This window comes from Panthera onca, chromosome X (genome assembly GCF_046562875.1).
Source record: "Panthera onca isolate mPanOnc1 chromosome X, mPanOnc1 haplotype 2, whole genome shotgun sequence".
NCBI lineage: Eukaryota > Metazoa > Chordata > Mammalia > Carnivora > Felidae > Panthera > Panthera onca.
In genome coordinates, this window is record NC_138357.1 from 41,796,327 (window position 1) to 41,808,944 (window position 12,618).

A 12,618-nucleotide genomic window follows, 5' to 3' on the forward strand; every position below is an offset into this window, starting at 1 on the left:
ATATTGACCAGTTCTCTGATTTGATATTCATCCATTGTTTAACATTATCTCTGCCTCTTCCTCCCAATTAGTATAGATAATTGAGAGTTAATAGTAATGATAGTCCAATACCACTTTCCATTCTTGTCTCTTTCTGTAAAAATTTACAGCATTATTTCAAGGTTTGCTGGATGGTGATGCTGCAGTCACACATCTGTCTTCTGAGTCACCGAAACTGCAGCAACTCCAGCTCTTCGGGGACCACTTATGACAGAGTTGACAATCAATCTGAGCTAATTTGTTATTCATTTTAAATATATTGAGCTACTTCTCTGAGAGAGGGGGGAGATAGGGGTGAAGGACAAGCATTTTTTTGTTTCTTCGTATACCAAACCATTGTTGTGTCTATAATATTAATATCATGTGCCACAATAAAGGAATGTGCAGTGTAAATCATCTACTTACCATTATTTAAAAGTTCCTTCAGGGGTGCCTGGGTGGCTCAGTTGGTTGAGCGACTGACTTCAGCTCAGGTCATGATCTCACGGTTTGTGAGTTCGAGCCCCGCGTCGCGGGCTCTGTGCTGACAGCTCAGAGCCTGGAGCCTGCTTCAGATTCTGTGTCTCCCCCTCTCTCTACCCCTCCCCCACTCATGCTCGGTCTCTCTCTGTCTCAGAAATAAATAAACATTAAAAAAAAGTCAAAGTTCCTTGAATATCTTCATGGTATTTTGCTTTTTTGGTGAGGTGTCCTAAAGCATCACGATTAAAATATATTTCATCCATAATCTTTGCTGTCTCTTATGGGTTACAACCCCATGATTATTTAATAGCGGCTCACAACATTTTGGCTGCTATTTAGGGCAGAGAGAGAAGAATCCTTGAAGTAACTAAAAATGCTGCAGGAATTTTGTGATGTTTCCAAAATATAGTCCCATTAGTACTGGTATGTGATCACCTTATTTTTTCTTTTTTGATGTAAAGCATTCTAAGTTGTTTAGTGTGGCATGACTAACTCTTGCATAAAATGCCTTCAGGATCATTTCAGAGAAGCAGCTTTTTGTGATATGTCACAATCATAATTCATTTTTACCCAATGTTAATATTTATTGGTTGAGGGGATTATTCTAAATTAGATTTTTCAGGGTTGGGTATTATTTATTTATTTATTTACATTTTTAAAAATTTATTTTGAGAGAGAGAGAGAACCAGCAGGGGAGGGGCAGAGAGGGGGACAGAGGATCTGAAGCATGTTCTGTGTTGACAGCAGAGAGCCCGATGCAGGACTTGAGCCCATGAACTGCGAGAACCTGAGCCGAAGTCAGACACTCAACCGATTGAGCCACTCAGGTGCCCCAGGGTTGGGTATTTTTTAATCACTTTTTTAAAAATTGAGGCATATTTGACATATAGCATTATGGTATTTTCAGGTGTACAACGCAATGATTCAAGATTTGTGTACATTGTGTTAAATGATCACCACAATAAGTCTGGTTAACATCTGTCACCTTACATAGTTACAAAAAAAGGGTTTTTTTTTTTCTCATCACAGGAATCATGTGTTGACAACTTTTAATATCTTTCTTAGCAACTTTCAAATATGTACTACAGTATTATTTGCGTGTCATCCTTGCGCAGGGGCCATGCTAATCTTCTCTGTATCGTTCCAATTTTAGTATATGTGCTGCCGAAGCGAGCACTGTACTACAGTATTATTAACTATGGCCACCGTGCTGTATTTTTTTTAGGAAGCTTGGCAAAGGGTGCCTGGGTGGTTCAGTCAGTTGAGCATCCAACTCTTTTTTTTTTTTAATTTTTTTAACGTTTATTTATTTTTGAGACAGAGAGGGACAGAGCATGAACGGGGGAGGGTCAGGGAGAGGGAGACACAGAATCTGAAACAGGCTCCAGGCTATGAGCTGTCAGCACAGAGCCCGATGTGGGGCTCGAACTCAAGGACCATATCATGACCTGAGCCGAAGTCGGACACCCAACCAACTGAGCCACCCAGGCGCCCCTAGCGTCCAACTCTTGATTAGAGCTCAGGTCATGATCCCAGGGTCATCAGATCGAGCCCCGTGTCAGGCTCTGCACTGAACTCATGGAGCCTGCTTAAGATTCTCCCTCCCTCTCCTGCTGTCCCTCTCCCTTGCTTGCTTGCTCTCTCTCTCTAAAAGAAAAAAATAAAAATAAAAAAAGAAGCTCGGTCCATATAAATGCTCTAAAAATATTTATATTAATTAATTTTCATCCCTCTTAAATCTGAAGAGCATCAAATGCTGAGATGCCAAAAGATGTCTTTGAATTCCAAATGAAGTGTCTTCTTCCTCTTTCATCTTCTCAAATAGAATCTGATTTACTGATTAAGGTGGTTTCTTTTACCTCCTCTTTTTATTAAATTCTTTGGGAAATCTTGGTGACATTGGTTGATCAGTGAAGTCATCTATTGTGTTCTGGAGTATAATGTTCCACTTCAGATACTTGAGAAGCAAACATTCTTGATCTGCCAGAGATGTGGCAACAATGCAGACTCACTTTAAGGGTCTCTTAAGCTCACCAGAGACAGGTACTCACGTGCTTCTTCCCACTGCAGCTAACTGAAAGGTATTTTAATGTCTTTCCATTGTTTAATGAGCTGCCTCCTCATCTCTGCTCCCCTTTACAGACAAAATAGGGTTATTGTCACATCATTGTTCCTTGATTCTAAAGAATCTCTTATAGGTTAGATTAGGGTACGAAGGTTAAAAATGATGAAGTCTTCAGCTCCTATTAGGAAGTAGTGCGTGATGGTTAACATTCTCAGAGCTCCACTTCTAAAATTCCTTTTCTATATGTAAATCCAGATTTGAAACACACTCGGTGCATCTGCAGAATTAGATTTCTCCCTAATCCTGCTTATGTACATTTTGTGCCCAAGTGAATTTCTTCAAGCTGGAGAGCCTCCTCAGATGAATTATATGTAGCATGATTTAAATCACTCCCAAATAGGATTTATATTGTTTGTGAGATATACAGATTTTTCTCCAAAGCAATTTTCTTTTTAGTGACTAAAAACTGTAAATATGCTGGAGTCTTGCTGTAATGGTGTTTTTGTGCCCATGCTCTATGGCCACCTCATAGATAAAATGGCCTGATAGTATTTCACCAATGAGATCTCCCCAGATGGGGTTCAGATAGACCTGCCTTATTTTGAGCCCTTCAGTATTTGAAGGAACAACAAATAGCGTTATGCTGTTGTGCCAGTTATTAGCTCAGCATTGTACTTTTTCTTTGAGGTCTTCACAGCATTTGACAAACAGGCACACTGTAATAGAAAAAGCACTTGTAGATGGGAGTCTGAAGATAAGAACCCTGGTATCGTTTTTCATTAGCTTTGGCCTTTGGGAAGCTACTGAACCTTACCTTCTTGAGTTTTTCATTCTCTCCATCCTAGGATATTGTGGGACTCAAATAAGGTGATATGTATAGGCATTTTGAAAACTGAAGTACTGTATAATTGGAATGTGTTCTTTTAGATGCAAGTCAAAACCACATATTTGTGACTCTACATACAAAACACCTACTGTGGGCCATGGCACTGTCAATCGGTGTAGGAGGTATAAACATCAGTGCTACACTGCCTTGAACAGGTTCACAGTGTGGAGTGGGGGCAGCAAAGAAAGAGAAACCTAATCTTTAGTTGATTTCCTGGAAGAGGTAGAATTGAAATGAGACTTGAAGAGTGAGTGATATTTCAATAGGATGACTGTCTGAGGACCACTTAGGATGTAATGTAATAATTCTACTACCTTGTTTCTGCCATGTCGCCTCGAAGATTTCAGGATACCTTCACCATTTTTTTCTTTTTATACCTTTCCTTGAAATGTATATTTTATTAATTTTGTATGAAGTGTAGTGCTATACACAAGCAGAGAGTACCACTTGAATGTATCAGTAGCAAGACCAGGATGAACATTCCCATGGCAGAGATGAGAGCTTTGCGCATCATCTAGAAATACTCTTCTTCCCATCAGACCATAGTTAGTACTAAGAATTCAGGTATATTTATTCTGAGTGTTCCTTCAGTTTTAATAAACTGGGAATCTTCTTAAAATTAGTTAAGACAGGGGCACCTGGGTGGCTCACTCAGTTAAGCGTCTGACTCTTGATTTCAGCTCAAGTCATGATCTCATGGTCGTGAGATCGAGCCCCATGGGATTCTGCTTGGGATTCATTCTCTCTCTCTCTCTCAAAAAAGTAGCTAAGACAAATAGGACAGTGTTCTCTCTCTCTCTCTCTTTTTCTTCTTTCCTTACCCCCTTCCTATCTCTCTCTTCCCCTATCTGAATGAGAAATAAACCTTAATTATATTACCCTCCTGAAATTTCAAGATTGCTTTTAAACAGCAGACTAACCTAATACAGAGATATGTTCTACAGTAGCCAGAACCTATTGCTTCTCGGACTTTGGCTAAGATAAGTGCAGTAACGAGAACCTAAAATATGGCTTTAGCTTAACAGGCATGCAACGATGAGGGAAACCATATTGAAGGCTAAAAAGATGGCCAACCATATTAAGTAGTGAGAACAGATTTGTTAAAACTGTTGCCTCATATAAATAGTTGTATTATGTGCCTATTGAGCAGGCACTTCCAGGAAAAGAGGTTGAGAATCTAATCCTTATTTGTGTTAGTCTTCATCACTGAAATTTTTATTTAGTTAATTGTACATTCACATGCACTAGTAAGAAATAATAGAGAGGTCCTGAAGAAATAATAGAGAGGTCCTATTCTTTTTTTTAAGTTTATTTATTTATTTTGAGAGAGAGAGACTGAGCAAGCTAGTACGGGAGGGGCAGAGGGAGAGAGAGAATCCCAAGCAGGCTTACAATGCGGGACTCAATCCCACGAAACATGAGATCATATCCTGAGCCAAAATCAAGAGTCAGATGCTTCACCGACTGAGCCACCCAGGCACCCCATGGTCCAATTTATTCTTTATCTAGTTTTCCCCATTGGTAACATCTTATAAAACTGTAGAACAGTATCACAAGCAGGATATTGGCATTGGTATAATCTGTCTTGTTCAGATTTTCCTGGTTTTACTTGTATTGTGTTTGTGTGTGTTCAGCTGTATACAGTTTTCTCACATGTGTAGGTTTGTATATCCATTACCATAGTCAAAATTCAGAACAGTTACATTACCATAAGAATTACTCATATTCCCCTTTTATTGCCAGAATCACCTCCATCCCCCTCCTCTAACCCAGATCCTAATTCCTGGAAACCACTAATTTATTCTCCATTTCTAAAATTTTATCATTTCAAGATATTGTATAAATGGAATCATACAGCATATAACCATGTGGCTTTCTTTTTTGCTCAACGTAATTCCTCTGACATTGATCTAAATTACGTATATCGGTGGTTTTATCCTTTTTGTTGCTGACTAATATGCCAGTTTTCCTAGTATGTATGCATCACAGTTTATGTACACATTTACCGGTTGTAGGACATCTGGGATGTTTCCAGTTTTTGGCTACTCATGAATAAAGCTTCTGTGAATATTTATGTGCAGATTTCTTGTATGAACAGCAGTTTTCATTTCTCTAGGATACATGTCCAAGAGTGCAATTGCTGGTCATATGGTAGTTGCATGTTTAGTTTTATGAGAAGCTGCTACACTTTTTTTTTCCAAAGTAGATGTACCATTTTCCATGTCTACCAGTGATGTATGATAGATCTAATTTGTCTGTGTCCTCAATGGCATTTGGCATTTTCACTGTTTTTTCCCTTTTGACCATTCTGATAGATGTGTAGCAATATCATTGCAGTTTTAATTTCATTTCTCTGGTGGCTAATGATGTTGAACATCTTTTTATATGCTTATTATATTGCTGTCAGTATATCATCTTTGGTGGAATGTCTCTTTTGTCCATTTACTAATTGGTTTATCTGTTTTAATGTTCTGAGAGTTTATTATATATTCTAGGGTATATACTAGTCCTTTGTTGGCTTATGTGGTTTGAAGATGTTTTATCCTAGTCTTCGTTTGTCTATTCCTTTTAATAGCGCTGTTCACAGGACAAAAATCTTTAATTTTGAGGAAGTGTAGTTTCTCCATTTTTTTATGGATTATGCTTTTGGTGTCAAATCTAAGAACTTTTTGCTGAGTACTGTATCCCCAAAATCCCCCCCCCCCTTTTTTTCCTACAAGTTTTATTGTTTTACATTTTCCCTTTAAGGCCATGATCCACTTTGAGTTAATATTTCTATAAGATGTGAGGTTTAGATCAAGGTTGGTTTTTTTTTTTTTTCCTTTTTATGCCTACAGATATCCTGGTTGCTCTGGCACCATTTGTTGAGAAGACTATCCTTCCTCAATTGAAATGCTTTTACACCTTTGGCAAATATCACTTTGGCATATTTGTGTGGTTCTTTTTCTGGGCTCTCTACCCCATGGACCTATATGTGTTTTCCTCCACTAATATCACACTGTCTTTATTACTGTTGCTGTATAGTAAGCCTTAATATCTGGTAGAGTGAGTCCTCCCATGTTATTTTTTTTCCTGTCAAGATTGTTTTGGCTATTTTATTTCCTTTTCCCTCTCACAAAAATTTGCTGAGATTTGATAGGAATTACATGAAACCTATAGATCGGTTTAGGGAAGAATTGACATCTCTACTTTGTTGAATCTTCCCATCCATGAAAACATGGCATGACCCAACATTTATTTAGATTTCCTTTTATTTCTTTCATATGATTTTGTAATTTTCAGCACCCACATTATGTACATTTTGGTTTTGTTAGATTTATACTTAACTGTTTCATTTTATTTATAGTGATTACAAATGGTATTATGTTTTAAATTTTGGTTTCCACATGTTCATTGCTAGTACATAAAAATGCAATTCATTTTTATGTGTTGATCTTGTATGTAGGCTTGCTGAACTCACTTCTTGGATCTAGGAATTTTTGTTTGTTTTGGTTTTGATTCCTTGGGATTTTCTACGGAGGTAGTTATATCATCTGCAAATAGGGATAGTTTTACTTCCTCCTTTCCAATCCGTATGCCATTTATTTCTTTTCCTCACATTGCACTGGCTAGAACTTCCTGCACTATGTTAAATAAAAGTGATGAGAGCAGACATCTTTGTCTTGTTCCTGAGTTTGCACAGAAAGCCTTCAGTCTTTTGATTTAAGTATGATGTTAGCTGTAGGGTTTTTTTTTGTAGATGCTCTTTATCAAGTTTAGGTAATTCTGCTCTGTTCCTGACTTGCTGAGAATTTTTATCATGAATGCGTAGTGGATTTTGTCAAATGTTTTTTCTGCATCAATTGGTATAATCATATGTTTTTTCTTCTTTAGTTAGTTGTTATGGTGGATTACATTGATACCTTTTTTAATGTTGAGTCAGCCTTAAATTTGTGGAATAACTTCTACTTGGTCATGGTTTATAGTTTCTTTTATACAGTGTTGAATTCAGTTTGCTAGAATTTTCTAGACGTTTTTAAGTGAGAGATTTTTAAATGTTCATGACAGATATTGGTCTATAATTTCTCTTTTTTTATACTATCATTTCTTGGTTTGTTATTAGGTTAATAGTGGCCTCTTTTTTAGAAGAATTTGTGAAGAATTGGCATTGATAATCTTTAAGTATTTGGTAGAATTCTCCAGTGAAACTGTATATGGGCCTGGGTATTTCGTTTTGGGGAGCTTTTTAATTACAGACTCAATTTCTGTAATGCTTATAGGAATATGCTTCAGAGTATCTTGGTAGCATTTTCATAATTTGTGGTTTTCTAGGAATTGGTACAATTCTGCTAAGTTTTGAGTTTTAAGAATAGTTATTCTTAGGATTTCCTCTTGATACTTTTAATGGCTGCAGGACCTGTAGTGATCTGCCCTGTTTCATTCCTTATATTGGTGATTTGTGTTTTCTCTCTATTTTTACTTTTTTCTGTCTTAGTAGAGGTTAATCAATTTTATTGATTTTTTTTACCCTCAGAGAATCAGCTTTTTGTTTCATTGATTCTTCTATATAGTGTTCCTGTTTTAAATTTCATTGATAACCAGTCTTTATTATGTCCTTCCTTCTGCTTGCTTTGGGTTCATTTTGCTCTTCCTCTATTTTCTTAAGGTAGGAACTTAGGTTATGGATTTGAGACCTCTCCTTGTTTCTAATAGTATTCTCTTTTAAGGCTTTCTGATAATCAGCAGTTTTTAAACATCAGTTGTCATCTCTAACCATCAGTTTTACTAATGGTTCTTTTACTTTCCATTATAAAGCTCCATGTTAACAAACACCTGCACATACATACCCAAAGGCAACTCAAATTAAACTTACGTAAAACTAAACTCATTATCTTCACTCTCTCCTGGGCCTCTCAGATCAGTAACTCCTCCTACTTTTCTTTTTCTCAGCTAATGATTGCTATTATTTACTCAGGGACCTTAAGGTAGACTATTTCTATTTTTCCAGTAAGTAATGATGATTATACTTCTTAATAGCTCTTGAATCTTTTCAGTAGATTCCTATCACTGCCTTATTTCAGGTCTTCTTCATCTCCCACCTTGAAAGTAGAGTATAAGGTTTTTTAATAAGGTTTATGAAAAATACCAGCTCCCCTGTCCACACCCCGTTTGCCACTCGCTAGAAGAAATCACTTTCAGTTATTTTAGCGGCTTCTTAAAAAATATTTTTCTTTTTTCTTTATTTGTTTAATTTATTCTGAAAGAGAGAGTACGAGTTGGGGAGGGGCAGAGAGAGAGAATTCCAAGCAGGCTCCGCACAGACAGTGCAGAGCCCGACATGAGGCTTGAACCCACCAACTGTGAGATAATGGCCTGAACCAAAATCAAGAGTCAGACACTTAACTGACTGTACCACCCAGGCGCCCCTAAAGCATATTTCTAGATCTCTAAATACCATGTATACTGTTTCTTTTTAGGTTTTCCATTTTAGGCCTTCTGTACTGACTTCCCAAAATGGGAGGCAAGGATTTAACTATTTTATACCACCCTCATTTTGTGTGTGTATATGTGTGTATATGCATGTAGTACCTAAGTATGTGTATATAATATACCACCATACTGCCCTCCCAGTATATGTACATATTACATATAGAGAAGTATATAAATATATGCATGTAAGTACACTTTTCTGTCATCTTACCAATATAGGTATATCATAAATTATACATAGAACAGTATTTATTATTTTAATTCTGATTGCATAAATGTCACTCATAGCCCGGCCATGTAACATGCTATATATTATGTCATTTCTCTTTTTTTCTTAAATGTTTATTTATTTATTTTGAGAGAGAGTGTGCACGAGCAGGGGAGGGGCAGAGAGAGGAAGAGAGAGAATCCCAAGTAGGCTCTGCGCTGTCAGCAGCAGAGCCTGACGTGGGGCTCCATCTCACAAACTGTGAGATCATGACCTGAGCCAAAATTAAGAGTCAGATGCTTAACTGACTGAGCCACCCAGCTGCCCGCTTTTTTTTTCTTTTTAAAGTTTTATTTATTTTAGAGAGAGAGAGGCAGAGAGCGAGAGGGAGAAAGAATCCCATCCCAAGCAGGCTCCGTGCTGTCAGCATGGAGCCTGTATATGTTATTGCTTGTACAAGTTCTTGTTTTCCTTTGAATTTTATTTCATCATTTGCTTAATTTTGTATATATTTACCAGTAGTCCGTTCTCTAACTCCCTTCTTTTTCTTTAAATCATCAATTTCTCCTTGGATTTCTTTCTCCCAGAGCCCTCTTATCTCTAATCTACTATCTGGCATTGTTGCTCTCTTGGTTTGCTGCTCAACTAGATTCTTCCTTCTCTTGCATCTTGTATTCCTTCTATTTTTTTCTTTGTTGACTTTCCTGTTTCGTGGCTCTTATACTTCTTGTTTTCTGGTTTATTCCCTTGTGTTAATATAACGTGTATTACATCAGCTTCCTGAGAGTGTAAGGGAGGTACATTTTTTGAGATATTACATGTCTGAAAAGGTTTTTTTCTATTCAAGTATAATTAATATACAGTGCTGTATTAGTTCCAGGTGAATAATATAATGATTCCACAGTTCTGTACATTTCAAAGTGCTCATCAAGATAAGTGTACTCTTAATCCCTTTTATCTATTTCACCCATCCTCCCCACCCACCTCCCTTCTGTCAACCACCTGTTTGTTCTCTGTAGTTGAGTCTGGTTTTTTTTTGTTGCTGTTTATCTGTTTGTTTTGTTTCTTAAATTCCACACATGAGTGGAATCATATGGTATTTATCTTCTCTGAAATCATATAGTGTTTCTCTTCTCTGACTGACTTCTTTCACTTAGCATTATACCCTCTAAGACCACCCATGTTGTATATGGCAAGATTTCATTCTTTTTCTTATGGCTGAGTAATATTCCATAGTATATATACATCACATTTTCTTTATCCATTCGTCAATCGATGGACACTTAAAGACTGCTTCCACATCTTGGTTATTGGAAATAATGCTGCAATAAACATAGGGGTGCATATATCTTTTCAAATTACTGTTTCCATTTTCTTTGGGAAAAGGTCTTTATTCTACCCTCACACTTAATTGATAGTATTGGCTATCAAAATCTAGCTTCCAAATAATTTTCTCTTAAACTTTTGAAAATGTTGTTCACTGTCTTCTAGCTTTGAGGGTCCATTCTGACTCCCAAAACTTTATGTGACTCCTTCATTTTTATGGTTTTTTTTCCCCTATGGAAGTTTTCAGGATCTTACCCAAAATAGTGAAATTTCAGATCATGTACCTCCATGTAGGTTTAATTCATCCACTGACATGGTATTCAGTGAGCTCTTCTATCAGAAGAAACTATCAGTTTGGAAGAATTTTCTTGAATTAGGTTTCTGCTGTATTTTTTTGCTAAATTTCTCAGATAAGTACTCAGCTTTTTATTCTAGTCTTTCTATTGATCTTATTTCCTGTCATAGTTTTTATTTTGCAAGAGCTTGTGTTGTTTTATGACTTGTGTGTGTGTGTATGTGTTAAATAACATCCAGTTCTTATTTCATGGATTCAGTATCATCTCTCTGAGGATATTATCGATTTTTTAAAAGCTTTTATTCTTCCTGGGTTGTTTCTTTCAGTTTTTTTTCTTTCTTATATTAGAGGCATTCCTCAAATATCTGATGATTCTTGGTTGTCCATTTGTATTCAAGAATGAGACACTAAATTGTAGATGGGCCTTGCTGATTTACTATAGGATAATTTGGCAAGAGCTTTTCGTTGGAGAATCTCCAACCATTACCTTTAGGATTTTTCTCTTCAGTTTTTCATATTCTCCAAAGAAGCATCTTCCAACACTTGTCTAGAAATTAATAAACCTAATGGTAAGCCAGTGTTCTTGGAACGGTTAGAGAAGGGACCAGGGCTCAGTGTTCACCTTGCAGTGAACTTCCATTTAATCCCAATTTTTGGTATAGATTCCTTGTCCTTAGCTCTACCTGGTGTCCCTGAGCCACAGCCCATCTGGTTTGTCCTCTCTAAAAAGTCCTTTGCTGGGCTTGGGTAGGGAAAATCACCCAGATGTAGGATGTGGAGGAAAAGAGGGGTCAGCTTGTTAATCATTCATATTTCTGCTTACAGTCCCCCTTTCAGCACCACTTTGAATTACCTAGTTCTGCTAATTCCAAATCATTTCTAGCATTCTACCACCATTACCCTCATTCTTTGCTAACATTTATAGGTGAAAATAATATTTCCCTTGTTTAATCTGCATTCCTCTGGTTACTAATGAGGTTGAGTATTTGAAAAATGTTTATAAACAATTTGTATTTCACTTTCTAAGTTGCTTATTTGTGTCTTTTGACCTTTTTTTCAGGATATTTTTTTCTCCAACTGCCCCATTTGTTTTTCTAAGAGGAAAATAAGAGGCGTACCATAGCAGTATTTGTGAAAGTACATTGTTTCCTTTCACAGTGAATTTAATATTATCTATTAATATTTACATGTAATACTTAAAATAAAAATAACTATAGAAAAAGCTGTGTTAGGGCTTAATGATCAACTCACTTATTTTCATAATTCTCCTTGAAAGTCTTTTATTTATTTATTTATTTATTTGAGAAAGAGAAAGAAAGAGAGATCACAAGTAGGGGAGGGGGAAAGAGGGAGAGAGAGAGAATCTTTTTGTTTCTTTTTTCAAAAAGAGAGAGAGAGAATCTTAAGGAGGCTCTGCACTCAACACAGAGCATGACATAGGGCTTAATCCCATGATCCTGAGATCATGACCTGAAATTAAGAGTCAGACACTCAACCAACTGAGCCACCCAGGTGCCCCTACTATGAAAGTCTTTTAATCTTTAGCTAAAATATTTGTAGGTAGGCTAAAGTGAAGAAAACATCCGTCCCCTCAACAGAATTGGACTGGCTGGGAGCAATTTTACCAGAATCTTCTGGGGGGGGGGAGTGGTTTTTAAGAAATACCTTAAACACACAAATTTACCATCTTAACCAATAGCTGTTTAAAGCTTAAGAGTTGTGCACACATCAAATAGTCCATTTGAAAATATTTTCATTGCCCTAAAAAATTTCCTCTGGCCTGTTGGTAGTTGATCCCTATTCCTACTCTGGACTCAAGGCAACCACTAATCTACTTTTTGTCTTGAGATTTGTATTTTCTGGAGAGT

The 12,618-nt window shown here is 36.8% G+C and overlaps 1 protein-coding gene and 1 non-coding gene across 3 annotated transcripts in view; one reads left to right on the plus strand and one right to left on the minus strand.

The window, feature by feature from the left end:
• The window catches only part of NUP62CL (nucleoporin 62 C-terminal like), an 86,636-nt gene that overhangs the window by 70,654 nt on the left and 3,364 nt on the right, over positions 1 to 12,618 (plus strand). The gene's annotated exons all lie outside the window — the stretch shown is intronic.
• Positions 1,575 to 1,678, minus strand: LOC145714826 (U6 spliceosomal RNA). The gene has a single exon (XR_014137017.1). It is a non-coding gene; the product is annotated as a U6 spliceosomal RNA (small nuclear RNA).